The sequence below is a fragment of the Periophthalmus magnuspinnatus genome, chromosome 4 (assembly GCF_009829125.3).
Source record: "Periophthalmus magnuspinnatus isolate fPerMag1 chromosome 4, fPerMag1.2.pri, whole genome shotgun sequence".
NCBI classification, from domain to species: Eukaryota; Metazoa; Chordata; class Actinopteri; order Gobiiformes; family Gobiidae; genus Periophthalmus; species Periophthalmus magnuspinnatus.
The window spans coordinates 19,695,602-19,720,734 of record NC_047129.1 but is presented as its reverse complement, the minus strand read 5'-3'; the positions used below and the strand labels follow the sequence as shown (position 1 = coordinate 19,720,734).

Below are 25,133 nucleotides of genomic sequence, written 5' to 3'. Positions count from 1 at the left end.
CTGCTGCAAGTCTCTGGTTAACTGAAATTTCAACTTAAAGACAGGGGAAGTGTATTTGTACAGCACAACTGGTACACAGAGTAATTCAAAGTGTTTACAGAATAATAAAGAAATTAAAATCACAATACAACAAATTAAAACAAATAATCATCATAAAAGTAACATTAAAAGAGAAGAGGCAGAATAAAACCCTTTCAGTCGTATGCACAGCTAAACAGCTCCATTTTGAGTCTGGATTTAAACATTGTCAAAGTAGAGGCCTGTCTCACATCTTCAGGAAGAATGTTCCAGGCTTTAACCGTACAAAACTCACAACGCTGATTCCCCATGTTTAGTCCTGGTTCAGTCCTGGTTTAGACCTGGTTTAGTTGTGGTTCAGTCCTGGTTTAGTCCTCTTCAGTTCCGTTTTAGTCCCGCTTTAGTCCTGATTCAGTCCTGGTTTAGTCCCACTTTATTCCTGTTTTAGTCCTGGTTTAGTCCTCAGAGTGTGAGATGGTTCATGTGGCACTAACATGTCGAAGATGTAACTTAAAGGCGAACTGTGTAACTTTTCCGATGGATGCTTGCTTGTAGTGTCTCTTTGGAAATGCTATTGCTTTGCCTGGAATGTTCCACAGTATGTCTTTAAACTGATCTGTCTTGCATTTATTCAGTCACAGCAGCTCAAACGTTGAAAAACACGCATTTTTACAGTATGCACGGTCGCTCCGCCAAAAAACTGACCTGTAACTTGACCTAGTAGTGTTGTCATTTTGTTTCCATGGCGATGTTATTGTGTTTGTGGATGCAAGTCTGTCATGATATATGGGTAAAGAAAATATAGACAATAAACGATATTATTGAAACTCATTGATGCCACGGACACGATGAGCCTAAAGCTGGATTTCCCCAAAGAAACTGTTCGAGGTGAGAAGTATTTTTAATGTGCAGTTTTTAATGAACATGAGCCACAACATGTCAATGAAACACTTAATGAGTCATAGAAGTTTTTTTTTTTTTTTTTTTCTGAAGATTTGAGCAGTAAAAGGTTTTATAAATAAGACAAATTTCCCCAGGATAAATATTGCACCCCTCCCTCTCTCTGTCTCTCTCTGTCTCTCTCTGTCCTCTTCTCCCTCTCTCTCTATCCCCTTCCCTTTCTCTCCTTCTCTCTCTCCCTGTCTCTCTCTGTCACTCTCCCGCTCTCCCTCCCTCTCTCTGTCTGTCTCTCTGTTTATCTCTGTCCTTTTCTCCCTCTATTTCTTTCTCTTCACCCCTTTCTCTCTTCCTTTCTCTCCCTCTCTCTGTCTCCTCACTCTATCTCTCTCCCTCTCTCTCTGCCTGTCTCTCCCGCTCTCTCTCTTGCTCTCCCTCCCTCCCTCCCTCTCTCTTTTTCTCCTCCCCCTCACAAAAAGTACTTGTCCTTTCTGCTTTCTCATCCTGTCCATGAGGGACAGTAAACCGCATAAACTTGTTTTACCAGTTCATTTGCATTTTATTTCAAAACACAGATTCCTTCTTAGATCTCAAGGGCGCCACCTACAGGCAGCTCCGTGAAGAATTTAACCCTTAACCTGAGTTAGTAATGAGCACCACTCTTACGCACCTCCCTCCGTTTGAGAAATCTGGGCCCTGATGAAGGCGGGCTTTGTCCCCAGAGACTACGGCGTCTCAGGGCCGAGCTGGAGGAGGTGGTGGTAGCTGGAGGCCTTGGAGACCACCCCCCTCAGTTGACTCCTCTGTCTCCCAGAAAAGAGGGGCACTGCGGGGGTGAACTGAGGGTCTGCTGCACAAGAATGAGAAGTATGTCCAGTTTACGGCCCAACAACAGGCTCCTTTATGCCCAGACAGACTGGAGTTTTAATGAAAGTCACTCGAGATCACGATTATACCTGAGATCACGATTATACCTGATTCATGCTGAGGTTCTGCTGGAATTAAACAGTTTATGACAAAACCTGATGGTGTTTAAGTAGATTTTTAGTTTTTTATGTGGACTTTTGTGCTTCAAGATCTTTCCAGGTTTGGTTAACGAGGGGGTATTTTACTTCTATGGGGTATCACCTGTAACACATCACATATTTAGATCTCCATGTTTCCTTTTATTGTTTTGAAAATGCTCTATTCACCCAAAACAAAGTATTAACATATTTTACAAGTTTCACTTTTGTTTTTGGCGCCCTGAGTCCAACGCCCCGCCCACTTCACAGCGCTATCACATTACAATCAGTGTTAATGAAACTACTGCACATCACACCAGGTTTGTGAAGCTGTAGTGTATTGTTTTGTATCATGTTTTTGTATATTTATGGCGAATTGTCGTGTGAGAGCATGGGAGATGTAAGCTTGTGGGCGGAGCGTTGTGCAGAATCATAGCGCTAAACGTAAGGAGGGTTTGAATAGGGCCTGGGAGAGATCGCTAGATTACTCAAACATGCATGGATGACATCTAAAACATCTTCAGGCAGGTTTTTGATGAAGGAATAACATTAGAAAATGCGATTTGGCATAATACCCCCTCTTTAAAGGACATATCTGACTGTGCAAGTGCTGGTGAAGCTGAGAAGGATTTTGAGCGGTTGAGGTGGCTGTTACTTCTGCTGCTGCGGTGAAGATGGAGTGGAGGAAGTCTGACACAGAGAGAGAGAGAGTTGTAAGAATGGTTTATATTGAGAGTATGTTGTTTAATGCCAACAGCTGCTGCAATAATAAAACACATACCTTATTCTTGTTGGGATATTGCATTTCATTAAGTTAGGGAGTTACCTCTAGTTTTTACGTGCCCTCCCAGTCCCCAGCTACATTAAGATGTTCAGAATCGTTGTTTAGAATCGTTGTCTCACCAGATTATATTAGATTAAATTACCTTTTTATTTTACACATCTGAAGTGATCCACAGTTTAGCCCAGCAGATTACAGAGAACTTAGTCTGAGCTCTAAATCACACAAACAGAGCCGCGGCTGTGAGGCGGATTATGCTCTGATACCGTTCATTTTGTTTATCTTTTTGAAACCGTGGCAACAGGGAGTAGCGTTCATGTATTTTTACTGCACTGGAGTAAGTTATTAAAGGTCCGATATTCTGCAAAATGGGGATTTTAGACGTGTTCTAATGGTTTTCCCTCTTCAAAAACAGACCTGGAGTTGTGTTTTGTTTCATTCACACATGTTTGAGTAGCACTGCATTAACAGAAAAAAGATGGATAGATGCATCCCTAAACCTGACCTCACATTAATGTACATCTGCCCTCTCGCTCCCTCTCTCCCCACTACTCCCTCTCTTCTCTCTCCCTTTGTCTCCCTTTCTCTCTCTCACTCTCCCTCTCTCCCTCGCTCCCTTCATTCTTTCTGTCTATCTCTCTCTGTCCTCTTCTTCCTGTATCGCTCTCTCCTCCCTTTCTCCCTCCCTCGCCTCTCCATCTTTCCTTCTGTCTCTCCCACCCCTTCCCTCTTCCTCCCTTCCTTCCTCCCTCTCCTTCTCTCTCCCTCTCTTTTCTTTCCCTCCATCTATCCCCCTCTCTCTTTTCTCTCCTTCCCTCCCTCCCTTCCTCTCTTCTCTCTCCCCTCTCTTCTCTGCCTCTCTCTCTCCCTCCCTCCATTTCTTTACATCCTCTAAACATCATCTCTCACCTCTCTCCCTCCCTCTTCCCCCCCTTCTCTCCCTCTCTCCGTTTCTTTACATCCTCTAAACTCTGTGCGTGCTTCTCTCCTCTCTCCCTCGCTCTCTTCTCTCTCTCTCATTCCCTCCCTCTCTCTTCTCTCCCTCTCCTCTCTCTTCTCTCCCTCTCCTCTCCCTCCGTTTCTTTACATCCTCTAAACCCAGTGCGTTCTTATTTGCTGGTCTGGAGGTGGGTGTATCCAGGGAGCCTGTGTGATTTGCAGATTCCTTCCTCCTCAGTCTGCTCTTGTGTCTGAACGCGGGGACGCCTGCTCTGTAGCGCTCTCTCCTCTTTCACGCCGTCTCATCCGCCGCCAGGATATATTTACTCAGCCCACGCAGGTAGACACGGCGCTCCGCTCGCTGACTCAAACCCGCTCTTTTGGCTTTGTGACAACCTCACTGGGAAAAGTTTGGAGTTTATGTTTATGTGGCGTTACTAAAGAGACTCAACTGGACAAACGCAGAGGTACGGCCAGAGGTGAGGTCAGGGACGACAAACGCACAGAGGTGAGGTCAGGGACGACAAACGCACAGAGGTGAGGTCAGGGACGATAAACGCACAGGTGAGGTCAGGGACGACAAACGCACAGGTGAGGTCAGGGACAAACACCGGGATGGGGAAGAATACTGCAAAAATTGTACTCAGATACAGAATACTAATAACAAACAGAGCCAGAGAGTACTGTGTTCTGTATATTTGGAATACTTTTACACAAAGATGCATTATACATAATATCACATGGACTTACAAATGACTTTATTTTTGTTGCCCTTTTTGTTACAGTAGGTATTTATTTATGACTAATTTGATTAAAACACACACACTGTTAGAGTTGTCTTTTATATTTTTCTCTAATACTGTGCAGTTCAAAGCCGGTACTGCAATGTATTCATTTTAATTTAGTACATTAACTGTACTCTGAATACAGGTACTACAGTTAGTATTCTGAAACAGTATTTTCAGTTCATGTAGTCAGTTATGTCCCATCCAAACGTCATTATAATCACTGTATCGAGTTGTTGTTCAAATCATAACAGACAGAACCATCATTTTTGGGGGTCAGTTTTTATCGTGGGACTTTTTCTTTCACTACTAATATTTTTGTTTATTTTTCTGTTGTTAAATGAGATTTGAGCTGTAGAAGTTTGAATTCTGAACCTGTATGACTCATGATGATACAAATTCACATTTTTTATTTATTTTTTTTTACATTTTGTAGATTTAGAATTCTGTTTTATGTTTTGGTTTTGGTTTTAATATTATAATTTATTGTCTATATTTACCTCAGCCATCATCATTCTGCAGTTTTTTTGTTGCTATTTAAAACTGATTCACTGCGATTGTCTTTGTTCGTAGCAGGAAGTAGTTTCAGCATTATCATTTATTGCAATATTCTGTTTTGCTGCAACAGTGGAGGCTCCTCTGTTTGTACCATAGACTGTTTATATAAAATGGACATAGCTAATCTGCTAGCTGCTACGTTCCAAACAGGAAGTGATCATAGGAGCACTTCCAGCTCCACTGATTCTGACTCCAATTAATTTTCTATTGATAAACTGTGTCCCCTCTCTCTGTAACTGCTGCTGTCAGACTCGTCATTTTGGTCTTAAATGTTCGTATTAACCCGCTCTACATGATCCTGGGGTTTTTATTTCACTATTGTGTCTGTAAATCAAGATATGAACATTAATAACAGACAAATCAGGCGCCTTCTTTCCCCGAGGTCACTCCCGCTAGTGTTAGCAACAAGTTTGATTGACAACATTGCTAAGCGCCCGCTCTCTGCTAAACGTTACCTTCAACAGCCTCTCTCCAGATTGGCTGTTTGGTTGCTATGATACTTGTGGTCAGAATTCCAAATAAGGAACTCGGCACCAAATTCACTCATATAGCTGCTAGCTTCGATGAGGGTAGTAGTAGTAGTCGTAGTAGTAGTAGTTCAGACCTTGTTTTGCCTTTTTTGATGTTTTGCGATGGACATTTAACAGTACTCATAACATTGTGCCAGTGTGATCTCCACAGACTTCACACAGACTAATGCAGACTGTGGTTGTGTTATTTTGAACTGCTGTTGAAATGTTGTTTTGTTGGAGCCGTGGAGTAAATCGCAGCGGGGATTACACAGGCGATGATCCCCAGCTCCATTTCCGTCTAATCGACATGGAGAATTACTGTTATTAAACACTTCTTAAATCTTAATTCTGTGGCATTAATGATGATAGCACCAAGATATTATCAGGAAAAGGCAATTCTACCAGACTGTTTCATTTCAATTATTTTAGGATTTGCACATTATTAATATACTTTTTGTCACATAGTAATGAACAAGTTATAAAAGAGTAGACTGAAGCAGAAGTTTAAGTATGCCTAACCCCACAGACTGTATGAAGAAGTGGACTAAGTGAGTGTGACGTCACCCCCAGCGTTCAGATCCAGTTAAATGAAGCTCATTAGTTATATGGTCCAAGTAAGAGCTGAGCTTTGTTTTAACACAATCTGATCATAAAGAACTTACTTATCTGCACTACAACAGGTGAGCTGATTTATGCTGTTAAACAAGTCGACAGATTATGATTAGGAATTGCATATGCCCCTAATTTGTAGTAATTCTACTGGCAAATATTTTCTTGGGTTTGAAACATAGATTGTAAATATAAATGAACCTGCTAGCTGCCATGTTCCAAACAGGAAGTGATCATGGGCGCGCTCCATCGACTCTGGCTTCAATTCACTTTCTATGTAAAAACTGTGTCCCCTCTCTCTGTAACAGCTGCTGTCAGATTCGTCATTTTGGTCTTAAATGTTCATATTAACCCACTTTACATGATCTTGGGTTTTTTATTTCACTATTGTGTCTGTACATTATATGAACATTAATAACAGACAAATCACTCCCGCTAGCGTTAGCAACAGGTTTGATTGACCGCGTTGCTAAGCGCCCACACCCTGGGGGTAAGGGGTGTTACCTTCAACAGCCTCACTTGAGATTGGCTCTTTGGTTGCTATGATACTCAGAGTCAGAACTACAGATATGGTACTCTGCTCCACATTGGCTTCTATAACTTCTAGCCTTGATGAGCTTGATTTGGAGTTGAACACTGTGGGTGACGTCACACTCACTTAATCCACTTCTTTACGCAGTCTGTGGTGTGAACATTTTGAGAGTCACTAGTTTTCAGTGTTGATTTCTGAAGTGTGCTTTGTGAATTTGAGCTATATTCTGTTAAAATCATCATATTTACCGACTCACACACCGCCGTGTCAACACATTCCAGGGGCACCGCGATGGCTCTTGCTTTTATCATTCCTCCTGTGGTTGTTTTTCCCTTTGAGCTTTGGGATCTCTTCAGCATCTGTTTGATCATCCAAGGCAGGAGACAGCCGGGCGTGCATAGACTTACTGTATTACAAACACATACATGTAAACACAACATAGGAACAACATGCTGTTTCACACAGCTTTTACTTGAGTTAGAGCTTATGAAAAAAAAATATGGCTGTCACCTTTAGGTCACAATATTTATATGTTTGCTGCAGGAAGGAATACAAGTACCTTATTTACATTATATAAGTGAAAAAAAACAAGCAAAAAGCAAATTTAGCATGTAAATGTCTGCACACAGACACATGCGTGCACTTGTTCTCACATATATACACAATTACTACATATGCACCAATCTGATTCTGGTATCCGATATTGGCATCGATACTGAGAAAATAGCATCACATATCATCTTCCAGATATCAGTTCAGTCGATATCCTGGTTGAACATTTACACGGATGGAATAAGATTATTTGATAGTCGGCCTAGAAAGTTTCAGAATGTTTGATATTTTATTTGGTTGTCTGTGGTTTTCTATGTTTTTGACTGTCTGTTTGCCTGTGTGTTCGTCTGTGCATTTGCCTGCGTTTTTACCTGTGCGGTTGTCTGCGTGACCGTCTACGTACTTGTCTGCGTGCTTGTGTGTTTGTGTTTGCCCGTGAGGTTGTCTGCGCGCTTGTCTGCGTTCTGGTCAGTGTGTTTGTCTGCGTAGTTGAGTGTGTGTTTGCCCGTGTGTTTATCTGTGTGGCTGTCTGCGCCCTTGTTTACGTGCTTGTCTGCGTGTTTGCTCGTGTGTTTGTCTGCATATCTGCCTGCGTGGTTGCCTGTGTGTTCGCCCGTGTGGTTGCTTGCATGCATGTCTGTGTAGTTGTCTTTGTGTTTGTCCATGTGTTCGCCCATGTTGTTGCCTGCCTGTTTGCCCGTGTGCGTGTCCGTGTGTTCGCCCGTGTGGTTGCCTGCGTGCATGTCTGTGTGGTTGTGTTTGTGGTTGTGCGTGTGTTCGCCCGTGTGGTTGCCTGCGTGCTTGTCTGTGTGGTTGTGTTTGTGGTTGTGCGTGTGTTCGCCCGTGTGGTTGCCTGCGTGCTTGTCTGTGTGGTTGTGTTTGTGGTTATGCGTGTGTTCGCCCGTGTGGTTGCCTGCGTGCATGTCTGTGTGGTTGCCTGTGGTTCTCCGGTCTCTTTAGGGCAGCCCTGTCTGGAAGCATCCCTCTGAAGCGCTTCGTTAGCTGGGCACATTTCAGTGGATTTCCCTGCTGGCCTGACTAATGTGTTTCAGCTGGAGCCTGATGGGAGCACATGTGCGTTCCATTACTGTACACACTGTTACAAGCACAGAGAGGAGGGTAAATGAGACTGAAGGCTGTCGGCTGAGGCCTGGGTCAGTACATTAGATTTCATAGTGATTTGTCTGCGATTGTACTGGAAATATTGGAAAAAATATTCAAATGTGATGTTGTTTTAGATCATTTGCAGTTTAGAATCGAAAATTTGGAGGACTGTTTTTTTTTATTCACAAGGAATAACTTATAAAAGTTGTCTTCTGCAAGCTTCTCCATTTGGATATTATTGCTTTGCCTGTAATGTTACGCAGTATGGCATTAAACTAACCTGGCAGTCTGGCATGTATTCTATTGCAGGGTTTTTATTTCTTACAAATGCAGTGGGCTCAGTTCTACACAGATCTGACCTGGTTCTATCAGGTGCTTGTCTCCATGGAGATAGATAAGTTACTACCACGCTGTTTAAATCAGCCCTATTGTGCTTGTGTCTCTATAGTTCTCATCTCTGACCCCTGTGGACCATTATGTTATAATTTACACATTTTAAATCACAATATTCATCTAAAATGACTTCATAAAAAGAAACAAGTCCACGTCAGAAAACTGCGGTGCTCGTTGGGAGCTGTCGTCGCTGTAAACGTCATCACAACAAAGTGCCTCATGCTGTCGGCGCCCCCTATGGATAGCTGCACATCAGTTTTGGGCCTGGATTTAAATATTGTCAATTTTATCACCATATTGCCAAGCCCGACAGCCTTATTTTTCCCTTTGTAAGATAAAGTAAGTTTATTTGTACAGCATAGTTGGCACACAGTAATTCAAAGTGCTTTACAGAATAAGAAAGACATTATAAAATCTCAATACAACAAATCAAAACAAATAATCAACATAAAATTAACATAAAAAGAAAAGAGGCAGAATAAAACCCTTTCAGTCGTATGCACAGCTAAACAGAACCGTTTGAGCCTGGATTTAAACATTGTCAAAGTAGAGGCCTGTCTCACATCTTCAGGAAAACTGTTCCAGGCTTTAACCGTACAAAACTCACAACGCTGATTCAACATGTTTAGTCCTGACTCTGAAACCAGCAGGAGGTCGGGATTAAACTTGGACTGAACCAGGACTGAACCGGGACTGAACCGGGACTAAACCAGGACTAAACCAGGTCTAGAGCAGGTCCCTGAGATGGTTCGTGTGGGTCTAACATGTGGGAGATGTACATTTGCGCTAAGCCGTGAAGAGATTCGTTCTCTCTGTGCTGATTCTGCTCATGTTTAACGTGCTCCTGTTAACTCCAGCTCCAGCTCCATCACGAGTCCTTTCTCCTCTGCAAACCTCATCAGCGTCTCTGCTCATTTGCAGCCGGCACACACTCGCTCTGGGTCTTGGTCAGCGCTCGGCCTGACTGTCACTGAGGATACTCCACGGTTGGCTGAATAACCGCAGCTACACGACGTTAAAAAGCCCACGTTTTCCTGTTCCGTGCGTTCTGTTTACACGCTCTCACACTAAAGGCTGCATGTTCACACAACAAGAGAGTCCCAGCCCTGCAGATGTTAAAGGGCAGATTACGGCTGACACTTACACACAGCAGGCTCCCAGACACACGTGACCCACATGACCCACATTATAACCACTGTCCTCCTCTCGCTCCTTGTGTGTATTCATTACAGTATGGGGACTTAAATCTATATCTAGGAATATCTTGGAAGTCGATGTCCCATTTTGGTCTGTAAAGTGGTGTAAAAAGACTGCCCAGCGTTTCCCCAAAACATCTCATAATATTAAACCTGCATTTTTACCCTCTGCTGTTTGTGTCTAAAGTAAATAAATGCTATATTCAGTCTCTGCACTGGTATCGGTTCAGTTGGTAGAGTGTCTGTCCAGTGATGAGAAGGTTGGTGGTGCAATTCCATCTCTGACAAATTAATGCTGTTGTTGTGTCCTTGGGCAAGACAGTTATCCCACCTTGCCCCCAGTGTCTGTGTACACTGGTGTATGAATGTGTGTGTGAATGGGTGAGTGGTTCTTGATGTAAAGCGCTCTGAGCCTTGAAGGTGGTAAAGCTCTGTTTAAAAGTCTGACCATTTACCAGGTATGTGTGGACGTATGTTGTGACCTAAAATGGCTGATCACCAAATAATGTTGACGACCCTAATTAAGCTTAAGGTCAGGATCAGTGTCCAGGAAATGAATTTATGCCATTGTTATGTCCCCACTATGCATGGAAGCCTAATGTGCGTGTGTGTTTGTTTGCGTGTCAGTGTGTGTGTGTGTCTGCGTGTCAGTGTGTGTGTTACTCTGAGGTGCTGACTCATGGCGTTCAGTCTGGTGGGTATAAGACCGACTCTCTGTACTGACGCCGTCCGTGATGTGAGATCTGCAAATCGACACTGACTCTGTGAAATGTCGGCTTTTCAGGAGGAGAAACAGCAGCCATTTTCTAGATGTGATTTGTATTCTGGTTATTTTTGGTTTGTTTAAGTTTGCAACTGAGGCACGAAAAAAATGGTGATGCTTGAAATACAAAAACCAGCTGTAAATGAAAGGTCAAAATTTATTAGGACTGTGTAAAGAAGTGACTAAGTGAGTGTGATGACACCCAAAGTGTTCGGCTCCAAATGAAGCTCATCGAGGGTAGTAGTTACTGGGGCCAAAAATGAGTATCTAAGTATCATAGCAACCAAAGAGCCAATCTGGAGCGAGGCTGTTCAAGGTAACGGCTCTTCCCGCCCACACCGCTGGTTTAGCAGGGAGCAGGCAATTAGCAACGCTGTTAATCAAACCTGTTACTAACGCGGTCTGGAGCAACCTTAGGGAAAGAAGGCACCTGATTTGTCGATTATATCTTGATTTACAGACACAATAGTTAAATAAAACGTTTACAGAACATTTTAAGACCAACGTGATGAGTCTGACAGTAGCACTTACAGAGAGAGGGGCCACAGTTTTTCAATGTAAAGTGAACTGGAGCCAGAGTCTATGGAGCTGGAAGCGCACCCATGATCACTTCCTGTTTGGAACGCGGCGGTTAGCGGGTTAGCCAGGTCCCGTTATACATACAGTCTATGGTACAGCTCCATCAGACCCTGCGCTGTGGGTATTTAAACCTATGGAGGAATCTTTAACAGGCTAATCTAATGTAAAGTGCACTGGAGCACACCAGCTCTGCGCTCGGGGACGCTTCACTGAGCATGTGCGGAGGGCTGTTCTCTTTGTCTCTTTGAATAACCTAAGACATGGTTCCTCCGCTGGCCACACACACAGCTCTGGTCATGGGTTTGGTCATGAGGATAATTACTGAAGTTTATGTTTTAAAAGATGGCTGTCTGCATGAGAGGAGACACCAGACAAACCCATATGGTCCAGCAGATGACAACAGCACACGGTCATGACGGGGTTAAAGTGGGCTGGTATGTGCCTCGTGATATCCCTGTGTTTTTATATTCACATTCAGACAGTAACATGAAGAAGTCAGATCTGTTTATTTCAGTGACATGTGAAAAAATGTCATCTTTGGTCATGTATGATGTAAAGAGCCCATATGACACTATTTTCTGATCTCTGTTCTAACTTTCCCTCATCATAAACAGACCTGGAGTCGTGTTTTGTTTCATCCACACATTAATACACACCTTGCATATTTAGACCTTGTGATGTCAACATGTGGTAATACAGGAAGTGCTCCACTGTGTTTTAAAACTCCATAGACCTTCACAAGAATCATTTGGATCATTTCAGACCTGGAATTGCCAATCTCTACTGAACTAAAGATACAAGGAGCTGATAACTTAAAAACTATCACTTCATGACATCACAAGGTGGAACAGAGTTTTTTGAGGTTTGGAGATGTACAGACTAATAATAAAGTCTCACTGAAACATGTTTGAATGAAACAAAACACAACTCCAGGTCTGTTTTTTGAGGAGGTAACAGCATTAGAACATGACTCAAAGATCTTATATTACGTGAAATTGACTCGTATGTGCTTTAAGTTACAGTGGTTCCTCGTTTATCGCGGGGGTTTACGTTCTAAAAATAACCTGGAATAGGCGAAAGTAGTCAGCTTTACAATTATTCTATATGTGTTGCAGCTGTAAAACCCCTCACCACACACTTTATACACTTTTCTCAGACAGGCATTAACATTTTCTCACATTTCTCTCTTGTTTAAACTCTCTCAAAGTTCAAACCTTCGTAGGCGCCTTTGTCGGTGCAGAACGTTTCATTGACATTGTGGGTTTTGTTGGGGTAGAAAACTTGCAAACATACAGCACTTCAGAGTCACACTGTGATTGAACATTTATGTAAATTTGACTGAACACATTCTGTACTGTACAGGAGACATGGCACAGAGGAGACTGATGGACAATGGTCCACAGTCCCTTAGCAAAAATTTAGCACAATTGCATAAAAAAAATCTGCATAACACCAAGGTGAACTGCTTTATAGTGAGGGATAACTGTAACAGGAATCCGTAGTTTTTAAGTTCCCTGCGATGTTTGTTTTCTTTGGTTTTTCCTCATAAGCAGGCATATTTGTTTTGAAACCGACATGCCATGTGTCCCCCTGATTGGATACTCACAACCATCTTAATTTGGGCACATAACCATAATCTCCTCTTCATAAAGTAATGGAGAAGTGTGCATTCTGGGGGTTTTTCTGTGACTGGTATGCGTCTGTACCAGTCCATTCCAGTCCATGCCAGGCTGCGCTAACTGGCCTGGTGCCCACTAATCCCATATGCTCCTGAACATCTCCCAGACCTTCACATCACCTGCTCCTCACATGGTCGAGCTCAGCCTGTATTGAATTAAGTTATTTTATTATTGTGTCTTGCTTACAAAAATGCCAAGCTCTTTAATGGGCTTATAAGACGCCATTAACAAAATACAATCAAATACAATAGGCCAGTTATAAACACCAACAGACTCATTTAAACAAACTCATTTGCCGCTTTTTCCAGGCTTTACAGAGAAATGATGCCAACTTATAAACATTAGAACGAAACACCATCCAACCATTTCATCTTGTTGTCGTCATTACACCAGAACATATCAGGGGATTGGGTGAACATTTCATCAAATAAACGATGGACAATACAACAAAAAATTAGCTTCACTTTCCACTTCTCTCATCTCACATAAACCACAAAGTCTTTCTTCTTCAGGGGCTTGAGAAAACCTCCCAGCTTCAAAGGCCAGGAGAAGGATCCCTGTCGCAGCTGTGCCATCGACCATCTTTGAATCCTGCTCAAATTTGCTTAAAGTCTGTAATAGTCTTTAATACTGGTGTTTAACTCTCATTTATAGAGCATGTGTTTGTTGATGGCTTAAAGCTGTACGTGTAATAGCTCCATGTTGCCTGTAACGATGATCAGAAACAGACTGCTTTAAATCGTTAAATCTCTGCTCATGTTTGGACCCCGATGTTGGCAGTAATTTAAGAAATCAGCTGGACCTGCTCCTGTCAAACTGATCCAAATATACTGGACTGTGCTAAAAAGTATTGTTTCGGGTATCGAAGACATAATATTGGTTCAGTTCATATAATAACACTATTTCCAGGCTGATTTTGCTCCAGAATGTTTCATAATATTTAAACTTTTATTCATACAAAGCTGTTCTGGACATGTTTGAAAGATAAGTAACAGCTGCATAACGTAATTAGATCTGTAATAACTTCATTGCGTGTTCAGTGATTAAGTGTCATTTTCAGTCACTGTTCTGGTATCAGTTGATATCAGGTACTGGTAGATACATGAACTCAAAGTATCGATATCAGTATCATTAATAGCCAGTTAATTGTCTTTTTAGATAATTTCATTGACCTTAAAATTACCTCAGTTTAAGGAACAGATACAGTTCACAGCCATGTTATATTCAGGATCTTTTAACACATATTTCTTTTAACTTGAACCGGATGAACTTCTCTGACCATTACTCCTACTCTACTGCCTCCTGTTTGCGTACTCTACCCACATTTGCGTACTCTACCTCCTTTGCGTCGTCTACCCTCCTTTGCGTATTCTACCCTCCCGTTTGCATACTGTATCATCGTTTTTATACTCTACTCTCCTGTTTGCGTACTCTACCGTCCCATTTGCGTACTCTACCCTCCCGTTTGCATACTCTACCCTCCTGTTTGCGTACTCTACTCACCCGTTTGCGTACTCTACCCTCGTTTGCGTACTGTACCCTCGTTTGTGTACTCTACCCTTCCGTTTGCATACTCTACCCTCCCGTTTGCATACTTTACTCTCATTTGCATACTTTACTCTCGTTTACATACTTTACTCTCGTTTGCATAATTTACTCTCGTTTGCATACTCTACTCTCCTGTTTGCGTACTCTACCCACCTGTTTGCGTACTCTACCCGCCCGTTTGCATACTCTATCCTCCCGTTTGAATACTCTACCCTCCTTTGCGTACTCTATCCTCCCGTTTGCGCACTCTACCCACGCGTTTGCATACTCTATGCTCGTTTTCATTCTCTACTCCTGTTTGCGTACTCTACTCACCCGTTTGCGTACTCTACCCTCGTTTGTGTACTCTACCCACCCGTTTGCATACTCTACCCTCCCTTTTGCATACTTTACTCTTGTTTGCATACTTTACTCTCGTTTGCATACTCTACCCACCCGTTTGCGTACTCTTCCCACCCGTTTGCGTACTCTTCCCACCCGTTTGCGTACTCTACCCACCCGTTTGCGTACTCTACCCTCCCTTTTGCATACTTTACTCTTGTTTGCATACTTTACTCTCGTTTGCATACTCTACCCACCCGTTTGTGTACTCTACCCGCCCGTTTGCGTACTCTACCCGCCCGTTTGCGTACTCTACCCTCCCATTTGCGTACTCTACCCTCCCGTTTGCATACTCTACCCTTGTTTGCATACTTTACTCTCGTTTGCATACTCTACCCACCCGTTTGCGTACTCTTCCCACCCGTTTGCGTACTCTACCCGCCCGTTTGCGTACTCTACCCGCCCGTTTGCGTACTCTACCCGCCCGTTTGCGTACTCTACCCTCCCATTTGCGTACTCTACCCTCCCGTTTGCATACTCTACCCTTGTTTGCATACTCTACTTTCCTGTTTGCGTACTCTACCCGCCCGTTTGCGTACTCTACCCACATTTGTGTACTCTACACTTGTTTGCGTACTCTATCCTCGTTTGCAGTTTAAATGTTTGCCTTTTCCTTTTTTTTATTACGACAGGATTAAGTGTCGTTCCTTCATGAAAAACCATCAGAGCTCTGAGTGTTTTGCTGTAGGCGATGGGGACTCCCTGAACCATGTGAGCCAAAAAGATCTAAACCCAAGTAGGAGAGAAAGATATACACACACTCACACAGATACACACACACACACACACACACCCCGACAGACAGACACACACACGCACACACAGATACACGCGCAGACAGGCATACACATACGCATACACACACACTGATGTAGGAGAGACAATAGTCTACACACACAGATGCACACAGACGCACACAGATACATACACACACACACATACATGCAGACACATGCACACACACCCCTGCACACACACACACACACACACAAACACATGCATACACAGACACACACAGATCTAGGAGAGGCAGTAGTTTACACACACGTAAACACACAAATAAAGGTACAGACACATGGATATATGGATACAGCCACATACGCACGGAGACACACAAACACATAGCTCTAGGAGACCTGGTAGTCCATACACACATGCACGCACACACATTCACACACACAAACATACACAGAAATCTAGGAGAGGTAATAATCTACACACACACAGATACAGATACACACACACAGACACACAAGTGCCCTGGGATAGCACTACTAATCTCGTGTTTTGTTGACACACGGCGCTGAGCTGGGCCCTGCTCTCTCTCCTCACTCCACGTTGGCGCCTCACGGTGAGAACTGCAGCCGCCACTATCAGAGCCGCAGGACACGTTCCCATTGGCTGAGAGCGGAGGAGACGCTCCCATTGGCTGAGAGTGAACACACTTTGAGCACCTGAAGAACATCTGCTCTGGGACTCTGCTTCACACTGTTTGTTTTAAAGAGCCTGTGTGTAAACATATGCACAGTATTGATGCGAAAACTGTAAGGGAACACTGTGTAACTTTTCTGATGGAGGGTCTGCTACACTTATTTAATTTATCTCCATGGAGACGAGCAGGTGAGGCGTACAGGTCAGGGGTGTCATTTATAAAAGAGTATATTAGTGTGATTAAGATGAGCAGTGGACTTGCTGCAGAAGTTTTAAAGGTGCACTGTGTAACTTTGCCACCTGCTTGTCTCCATGGAGATGTTATTGCTTTACCTAGAATGTTCCATCCAGCTTATCTATCTCCATGTCGACAAGCAGGTGAGGCCTAAAAGAACGGAGAATCCACAAGAACTCATGTTTTTTAAGATATTTATCAAAAACACCTCAAATGGAAAACTTTCAGATAAAAAAAAAAACATTCCAGGCCAAGCAATAACATCTCCATGGAGACAAACCGGTGGCGGAAAAGTTCCATAAAGCATCTTTATCTAAAGTAAAAGTTTAAAATACATTAAGGCTTTTTTGTTTTTATTTTGTTTGTTGTTGTTTTTTTCCTTTTCAAACATAAACTAATTAACAGTAACGTAATTGTGGTTTTCAAAAGGCGGATGCAACGGTTCATTATATGACAGTTTTTTGGGGGCCCAGAATTGGAACCGCAGCTATAGATTTACATTAGAAGACATATCAGTCTTCTTGCCCCAGGCCCCCGAATTTCTGTTGACGGGCCTGCATAACATACAGCTATGAAAAAAAATGACATCATAAATACTTTTTAATGGAAAAAATAAGGAGTGAACAAATATGAGATTAGTGCATTTTAAGAAGTAACATTATAGACCATGGAGTAAACGTGCTCCTAGCCTCACAGGGACTTTTCACAGCAGACCTTCAGTACTTTAACTTTAAAACCAGCCCTAAACACATGGACAGAGGGCACCCAAAGGACCCCTGCCTTTACACCGGGTCATGTTTAGCTCCTTTAAAATCTCTATTCCTTTGTCTGGAAACAGTGGACGACATTTTTGTTATTGTCTTGTTTCATTGTGATTTATGAACTGGTGGATTTGCAGATAAACCTATAAGTTCCCCATATGTTTTCTTTGTCTAGAATGTTCCACAGTATAAAGCTTTCTGTCTTTTATTTAGTCAGTTAAAGGTGTTTTATTGGCAAACATGTACTTGGTTTGGTGTCTTGTGTCTATAGTGATCACCAAGTTTAAAGGTCCTATATTGCGGAACTTTGACTCTTGTGAGATATAAGCCATGTTCTAATGTTGTCTCTTCATCACAAACAGACCTGGAGTTGTGTTTTGTTTCATTCACACATGTTTAACACACTCTGTTTGTGATGAGGAAACAACAGTAGAACACAGATCAGAGAATAGTGTAACACAGCCTCTTTAAGATCTACATAAATGATCCTAAACATCTTTTTTGAAGCTGTTCTAAAGTGAAGAGGATCTGGTGTGTCTGTAGTAGCTCTGAGACTTGTTTTGGACAGGAGCCAATGTTGAAGTCAATGCCAAGGTGGGCAGATGTGTGTCTTGGCTATAAAAACACATTAAGGATCTGAAGGAATGTGGGCGGGTTCAGCTGTTCAGATAGTGGGCTCCTGGTGCTACAGAAATCTCACTGGGAGCATTAGATGTTATTTGGATGCATGTTTGTATGTAAAGAGGGGGTATTTACTTCTATGTGGTATTAAAGAGGAGGTATTTGACTTCTATGGGGTATTAATTGTAACACATCACATATTTAGATCTCCATGTTTCCTTTTATTGTTTTGAAAACGCAATATTTACCCAAAAACATATTAACATGTTTTGATATGCTTCCCTCCCTTTGCTCTCTGTGTTAAGTTGCTCCCCTTCAGAGCACTATCACAACACAATCAGCTGCATCCCACTAATGAAACTACTGCACATCGCACCAGGTTTGTGAAGTTGTAGCGTTCAGTTTTGTATAACGTTTTTGTATATTTATGGAGAATTGTCATGTGGGAGCATGGGTGATGTAGGCTTGTGGGCGGAGCCTTGTACAGAATCTTACAGTTAAACGTAACAAGGGTTTGAATAGAGCCTGGGAGAGATCTTTTAGATTACTCAGACATGCATGGATGACATCTAAAACCTCTTCAGGAATGTTTTCGATGCAGAATAGCCCACTATTTCTTTTTTGTTACGCGTCACAGCAGCACAGATGCACTGAGACGGAGGAGAGTCCACTGCTGAATCTTTTATGAGGTGATTTCGATTAGGACCCCGAGCGACACAGGTCAGACTCGCTCATGAAGAAACAGTGTTTTCTTTCACAACTAAATATATTTGAAAAGATTAAGAGCGGATTTACACCAACATGTCGACGCTTCAGCCTAAAATATAAAACCAGCCTAAACCTGATTGTAAACCAATGCCAACCCATTAATCAAACTGTCCCACCTTCAAGGCTCAAAGCTCAAAACTCAAAAACTCAAAAATGATCGATCCTCAGAGACTAAACCAGTATCAGTATGTGAATATGAACAAACTCATTTGAACTATATCCAGTACTGCTTAATCATTTACATTTAAAACAGGTCATGTGATCAGGGGCTATTAGCAAAAGAGAGAAGGAGAAGTGGACGGGTACAAAAGGAGTGAGAGAGAGGAGGAGGGGAGAAGGAGGAAGAGGGAGTGAGAGAGAGAAGAAGGGAGAGAGGGAGTGAGAAAGAGAAGGAGAGAGGGGGGAGCTGGAATCACAGCGCCAACCTGTGGGTCAGTGGACCTGACCACTCAACCAATGATGTTTCTGTCACATCAGATTTGTGAAGTTGTACTGTATTGTTTTCTATCATGTTTTTGTATATTTATGGAGAACTGTCATGTGGGAGCATGGGTGATGTAGGCTTGTGGGCGGAGCCTTGGACAGAATCTTACAGCTAAACGTCAGGAGGGTTTGAATAGGGCCTTAGAGAGATCGCTAGATTACTCAAACATGCATGGATGACATCTGAAACTTCTTCAGGCATGTTTTTGATAAAGGAATAACATAACATGGCAGAAAGCTGCAGAAAGTCGATTTTGCATAATGTTTTTTAAATAAAGTCAGACAAAAGGTCCACCTCTCCATGAACTTTTGCAGAGTTAGATTCAGATAAAGGCGTGTGTTTTGGTTTTGTGCCAATGTGGGAGTGAGAGAATGCGACTGGAGCGGAGCTGACTGAGGTGGGCTGGAGTTCACTGTGGGGGGAGTATGGAAATTGATTAAACAATACAAGGCTGTGTTTTGCTCATTGCCTTTTGCTCTGGCTGCCAACACTGTATTGTGGTCACGTTTTTGAGTGAAAAATCGAATATAATGCAGGACAGTGACGTTAGCGATGACGATTTGGCTAAAAACAGAGCCATCATTCACTGGGGAACATTTTTAGGTGAAGCTAGTAGCTGCGTCCCACTTAGCATCTTCACATAAAGAAACAAACTGGCTTGGATGAACAATAGAGGTGCATCCTTACATTGTCCTGCTTCGCTATGGGTTCCGCGTCGTTCCTTAAAGGGGTTCCTGGCATTGACAGGCAGGAAAAAACACAGTCTTGTCGTGAGGGAGGAGAGTGCTACGGGGAACGTGGGATTTCCTTAATGGAACCTTGGGCTGTGTCGGGATTGGTTGGCATCTGGAGGCAGGAACTTCCTGTCGAAGTGGTGTTGGAAGTGACCGCTCCCTGCAAGAAGTCAAACCTGTTGCGTTAACTTCCTACACTGAAGTGCTTCATGCAGGAGTTGGTTTTGAGAGTTTGGCGAAAGGTCAGGTTCACTGAAAAGACAAAGTGGAATGACAAATGAAAAATGTGAAAATCTCTACAAAGATGAGACTGTATAAAGTGGACTAAGTGAGTGTCACGTTACACACAGCTTTCGGCTCCAAATGAAGTTCATCAAGGCTAGCAGTTATAGGGGCCAATTTGGAGCAGAATTCCATATTTGGAATTCCGACTGCGAGTATCATATCAACCAAAGAGCCAATCCAGAGCGAGGTTGTTGAACATAATGCCCCTTCCCAGCTGCACCACTGGTTTAACAGGGAGTGTGCACTTAGCAACACTGTCAATCAAACCTGTTGCTAACACCAGCGGGATTGACCTCAGGGACATAAAGCAGCTGATTTGTCTGTTATTAATGTTCATATCTTGATTTACTGACACAATAGTGAAATAAAAACCCCAGGATCATGTAGAGCGGGTTAATACGAACATTCCAAGTCTAAAATGACAAGTCTGGCAGCAGCAGTTACAGAGAGAGGGGACACAGATGGAGCTGGAAGCGATCCTATGATCACTTACTATTTGAAACGCGGTAGCTAGCAGGTTAGCTATGCCCCATAACTGCTAGCCTCGATGAGCTTCATCTGGAGCGAAACGCTGCGGGTGACGTCACACTCATTTAGTCCACATCTTTATACAGTCTGTGATACTGACACACAGACAAATAGAGTCGAGAGGAAACATCATCTTGTCTTTAATGGAGTTTTGTCTCCTGCAGTTTGTGCATTATATGTTCAACAACATCACAACTGGCATCAGAGGGCTCCCTGTGGAACTGAACACAGAGAATGAGAGTGAGAGAGGAAGGGAGAGACAGACAGTGACACTTCACATAGAGAGAGAATGAGAGGGAGGGGGGAGGGAGAGAGAGTGAGAGACAGAGAGTGCTCCCTGTGGCACTGCACAGAACACAGAGAGCGAACGAGCCTGAACCGCAGCTCATAGAAGGAGAGAGAGGGAAGAGGGAAAGAGAGGGAGAGAAAGAGAGACAGACAGAGAGAGAGGGCCTCTGGAGCTGTCACTGAGGCCGTTGTGGAGTTTGTTTTTGTTTCCAACATTTCTGAGATGATTTAGTTCAGTGTCTGTAGAGAAACGAGACGACCTTTTACTGTCATTTAGGGAGGCACCGATCCAGCTTTTTCAGTTTCGATATCGATTTCGATATCATAGCTTTAAAGATCTGCAGCGCCAACGTATGATGAAATGCAGAATGCTTTCAGTCAGTGATTTACTGGAGCAGCATTGACTCAAATCAATCAAATCCTGATCCATGTCAGTTCTGAGCTATAGGAGCTTTTACACTGAGGGGTCTGTGGCCATAAGAGAATGTTTTATGGAAAAGAGTTTGTCCTGTTTATGTTCATGAAATTAAAACTGAGAAGTAAAATATCGTCTCTTTAATAATGACATAGCTTTGGTGGTCCCTGGCAAACCGCTGGCTGTGTGAGTGTGGAGCTGCAAACTGAGCGTCATCATTACACTTGTCTGGTTGGTTCAAACGTTGCTCTAGACTAAGCTCTTTCTCAGATCTGCCACGTCGGCCATTACAGATGCTTTATACGTCGTAATAAGTCAGCTTCCTTCACTCCCGGCGCTGGATCGGCTCCTGCGCCGTCTGCAGATAGAGGAGTGCGCAGTGACAGCGGCGTCCCGGCCTGTTGTGTGTGGTTTATGCCGCTCGTGGGGCTGTATTTATGACGGGGCAGGGGTAGTAAATTGAATCCTGAAGTCTCGCTGTTGGAGATGGGATAAGACAACATCAGACCTGTGTCTTTATTTGTTACTCCAGCCATATTTCAAACTGGGTCAGTGGTAGGATTTTGGTTCCTTCAGAGTTTTGAAATGGTTGATTTATGTTTTAGGTTGAATGTTATTTTGTAAAGTCCAGTACTTTTTAAAAACAATACTAAGACAAGTATAGAAACGACATTTGAGTAACTATCGGCAGGGAAATTGGACTATTCCCGAGTAAATGGTGAATACATTTTTACATAGAACTTTTCCACCTTCAAGACTCAAACACTTTGCATCAAGGAACCGCTCACCTGCAATCGCACCACCAACCTGTGGGTCGGTGACCGCTCTACCAGTGATGTTTATGTTGAGAGCAGGATTTGAACTGCCAACCTTCAGACCTGTGGACAAATGCTCTACCAACTGAGCCGCTGTTTCCCATTGTGGTTTTCATTTGGCCTTTATCTAGTTTTTATCAGAACTAGTACAAAATAGAATGGTAAAATTAAACTAAGAATTAATATTACATTCTGTTGTCCAAAGAAAGTTATAAAAAAAAATCATCATTGTGATATTGAAATCTGTAATTGTGAAGGAAGCGATTGCAGAAAGTTTGGAAGAAGTTTTATCTGTGTAGGTACAAACAGCAGGCACATGTGTTAGATTACAACAGAGCTTTTCTAGTACTTATACCCTGAGAAAGGTACTATCTACAGAAGGCTGGTACTGTAAGAACTTAAACTAATTTTACATAGTGTCCATACAGGGTCATAAATGGATATACCATTAACTATTTATATGTAAAATATGCCACTAAAAAGACGCTTGGAGTCACTGAAAAGAAATTACAAGACCTCCTGTCAACCTGAAAATGAAGATCTATACCCTGTAACCGAAGTACCAGGTTCCAGTGTAGACATCTTAAAATAAGTATTTGTTGCATTCTTACTGAGAAACAAGTTCACCTCAGTGTTGTAACACACAGTATTCAACACCAGGTTTAAGAGTAAAATGCTTTCAAAATCTGTACGAGCCTTTTACTTGGTCTTTTTTATTGAGTTGTTTTTATCACAGGCCAGGCTTTACTCTCCCTACAATTTATCTGACCAGCACACCAACTAACTAACTAACACTTTATCTGATAAAAAAGTCTAAAAAGTTACTTGTTTTTGCTTCTAAAAATGGCCAAAATTACACTGTATTTATTTCATATACAGCCAAACAGCCCTTACACATTCATCGATCACAACACTGAATTCATTTACATTTTTTATTATTATTATTATTGTTATTATTATTATTATTGTTGTTATTAGGCCCGAGCCTGGGACAACATCCCCAGCGGGGGATTAATTAAAACCGCGTCCAAAGCCCGGAAAATGTCAAAAATCAAGTAGTAAACACGACCCGAGATGCCAGTAACAGGTATAAAAAATTTGAACTCTATGAGCTGTAACTGTCACCAAAGACCCCAAGAAAAAATAACAAAAGACAACTTGGTTGTGCCACCTCAAACTTTTTATTTTCATTTTTGCAATTCATTTTTAAAATGATTGAAAATTGACTCCATAGCGCCCTCAAACAACTCCAATGCAATTTTATGCAAAGTTTCTCATAGGCAATTGAAATTTGGCACATACATCCTCCTTGACATGCTGATTAAAAAAGCCAACGAGGACTTGCATCTATTTTTAACCATGTTACCATGGCAACGTCCAACATCTGTCATAGAAATACATGGGTTTTGGTTAAATGGGATGAAAAAAAAAAGTTTTTTCATAGACCATTGAAATTTGGTACACATATTCCACTCATTATATTGAACAAAAAAGCCAAAGAAGACATTCCTCTAATTTCACCTGTGCGGGCATAAAAATGTCATAAATGGTCTCATTAGAATGAATGCTGAATTTGGGGGGAGGGGCGATGTAAGTGGGAACGAGAGGCAGGATCTTCATGTTGGCGTGTACCCCGAGGTCGCAAAGGGTGGCGAGGGCCTTTATCACTGCTTGCAGTTTTTATTATTATAATAATAACAATATTATTATTAGATATTTATTTTTTAATTTTATTTTTCTATTTTTTTTATCCATTTACATTCTCTATACCTTCTTTTCTCATTTACAAATTACTAGTACTAGTGCTCTCCACCTTCACCTTACCCCCTCCAAAACGCAGACTTGTCACATACAATTATAAATAGCTGTTACGTCTACAAACCATGTTATGTCTTGGCATGTCTAAATAAAACAAAAACAAAATGAGAAGCCTGACCGCAGCAGAGAGGGGCCACAATTTCTTAATACAGTGATCAAGCTGGGAGCGCCCATGCTCACTTCCTGTTTGGAAAGCGGTGGCTACCAGGTTAGCTATGTCCATTTATATAAACAGTCTATGGTTCTGATACAGCTCAAGATCATCCTAAAGCTCTTCAGGAAAGGTTCATTTCTGTCCTGTTGATGTGACTTGTTGAAAGGAGTGTCTAGTTTCGATATTAGTTTTATTTTGACAGCCCTAACACTGTCATCTTGGCTTTGAGATATTATTCTGTAGCTGCTTATAGTTTTGAGTTTGTTGTGATTTTCCTTGTGAAGGTGTGAGTGCTCTTATTCTCAGGATGCACGCCTCTCTGAATCTGACATCTTATTCCTCCAATAAAACTTTAATGCCTTCCATCTGCCAAAGAGAACTCTTTCAGTTATGGCTTCCTCTGCAGTTTTCCCTCGCACACAGAACATCACGTGATCAGAGTACGAGTAGTTGTTGTTAGAAAAGGTTCCCTGGGGTCAGAGGCGCACTTTGGAAGTAATGCGCAAGGAAAGAGGTGGAACAGGCAAAGCAAAAATAACTCGAAGAACTTGGATAGAGAAGACAAGACACCAGCCTGTGTTGGGAATGGTGAAGACATGTTCAGAGTGTCCTGGAGTGAAGTGGCCATAAACTGTATAAAGAAGTGTACTAAAAGAGTGTGACGTCACCCACAGCATTCGGCTCCAGTCAAATGAAGCTCATGAGCAGTTATAGGGGCCAATTTGGAGCCGAGTTCCACTTTTGAAATTCTGACCGTGAGTATCATAGCAACCAAAGAGCCAATCCGGAGCGAGGCTGTTTAAGGTAAGGATCCTGCACTGCTGTGACTCAAACCTGTTGCTAACGCTAGCAGGAGTGACCTTGGGGAAAGGAGGCGCCTGAGTTGTCTGTGATTTGTCAATGTTCATATCTTGATTTACAGACACAACAGTGAAATAAAAACTCGGATCATGCAGAGCAGGTTAA

At 42.3% G+C, this 25,133-nt stretch overlaps 1 protein-coding gene across 3 annotated transcripts in view; it reads left to right on the top strand.

Annotated features, from left to right (window-relative positions):
- Window positions 1-25,133, top strand: part of kank4 (KN motif and ankyrin repeat domains 4) — a 148,226-nt gene that overhangs the window by 792 nt on the left and 122,301 nt on the right. The window contains exon 1 of one of the 3 annotated variants that reach the window (XM_055221519.1): window positions 3,902-3,979. The exons of 1 other annotated variant lie outside the window; for it this stretch is intronic. The gene's annotated coding sequence lies outside the window, so the exon portion shown is untranslated. Of the gene's footprint in view, window positions 1-3,901; window positions 3,980-4,099; window positions 4,148-25,133 lie in introns of those variants that run through there. One more of the 3 variants, XM_055221521.1, reaches the window with a different exon arrangement.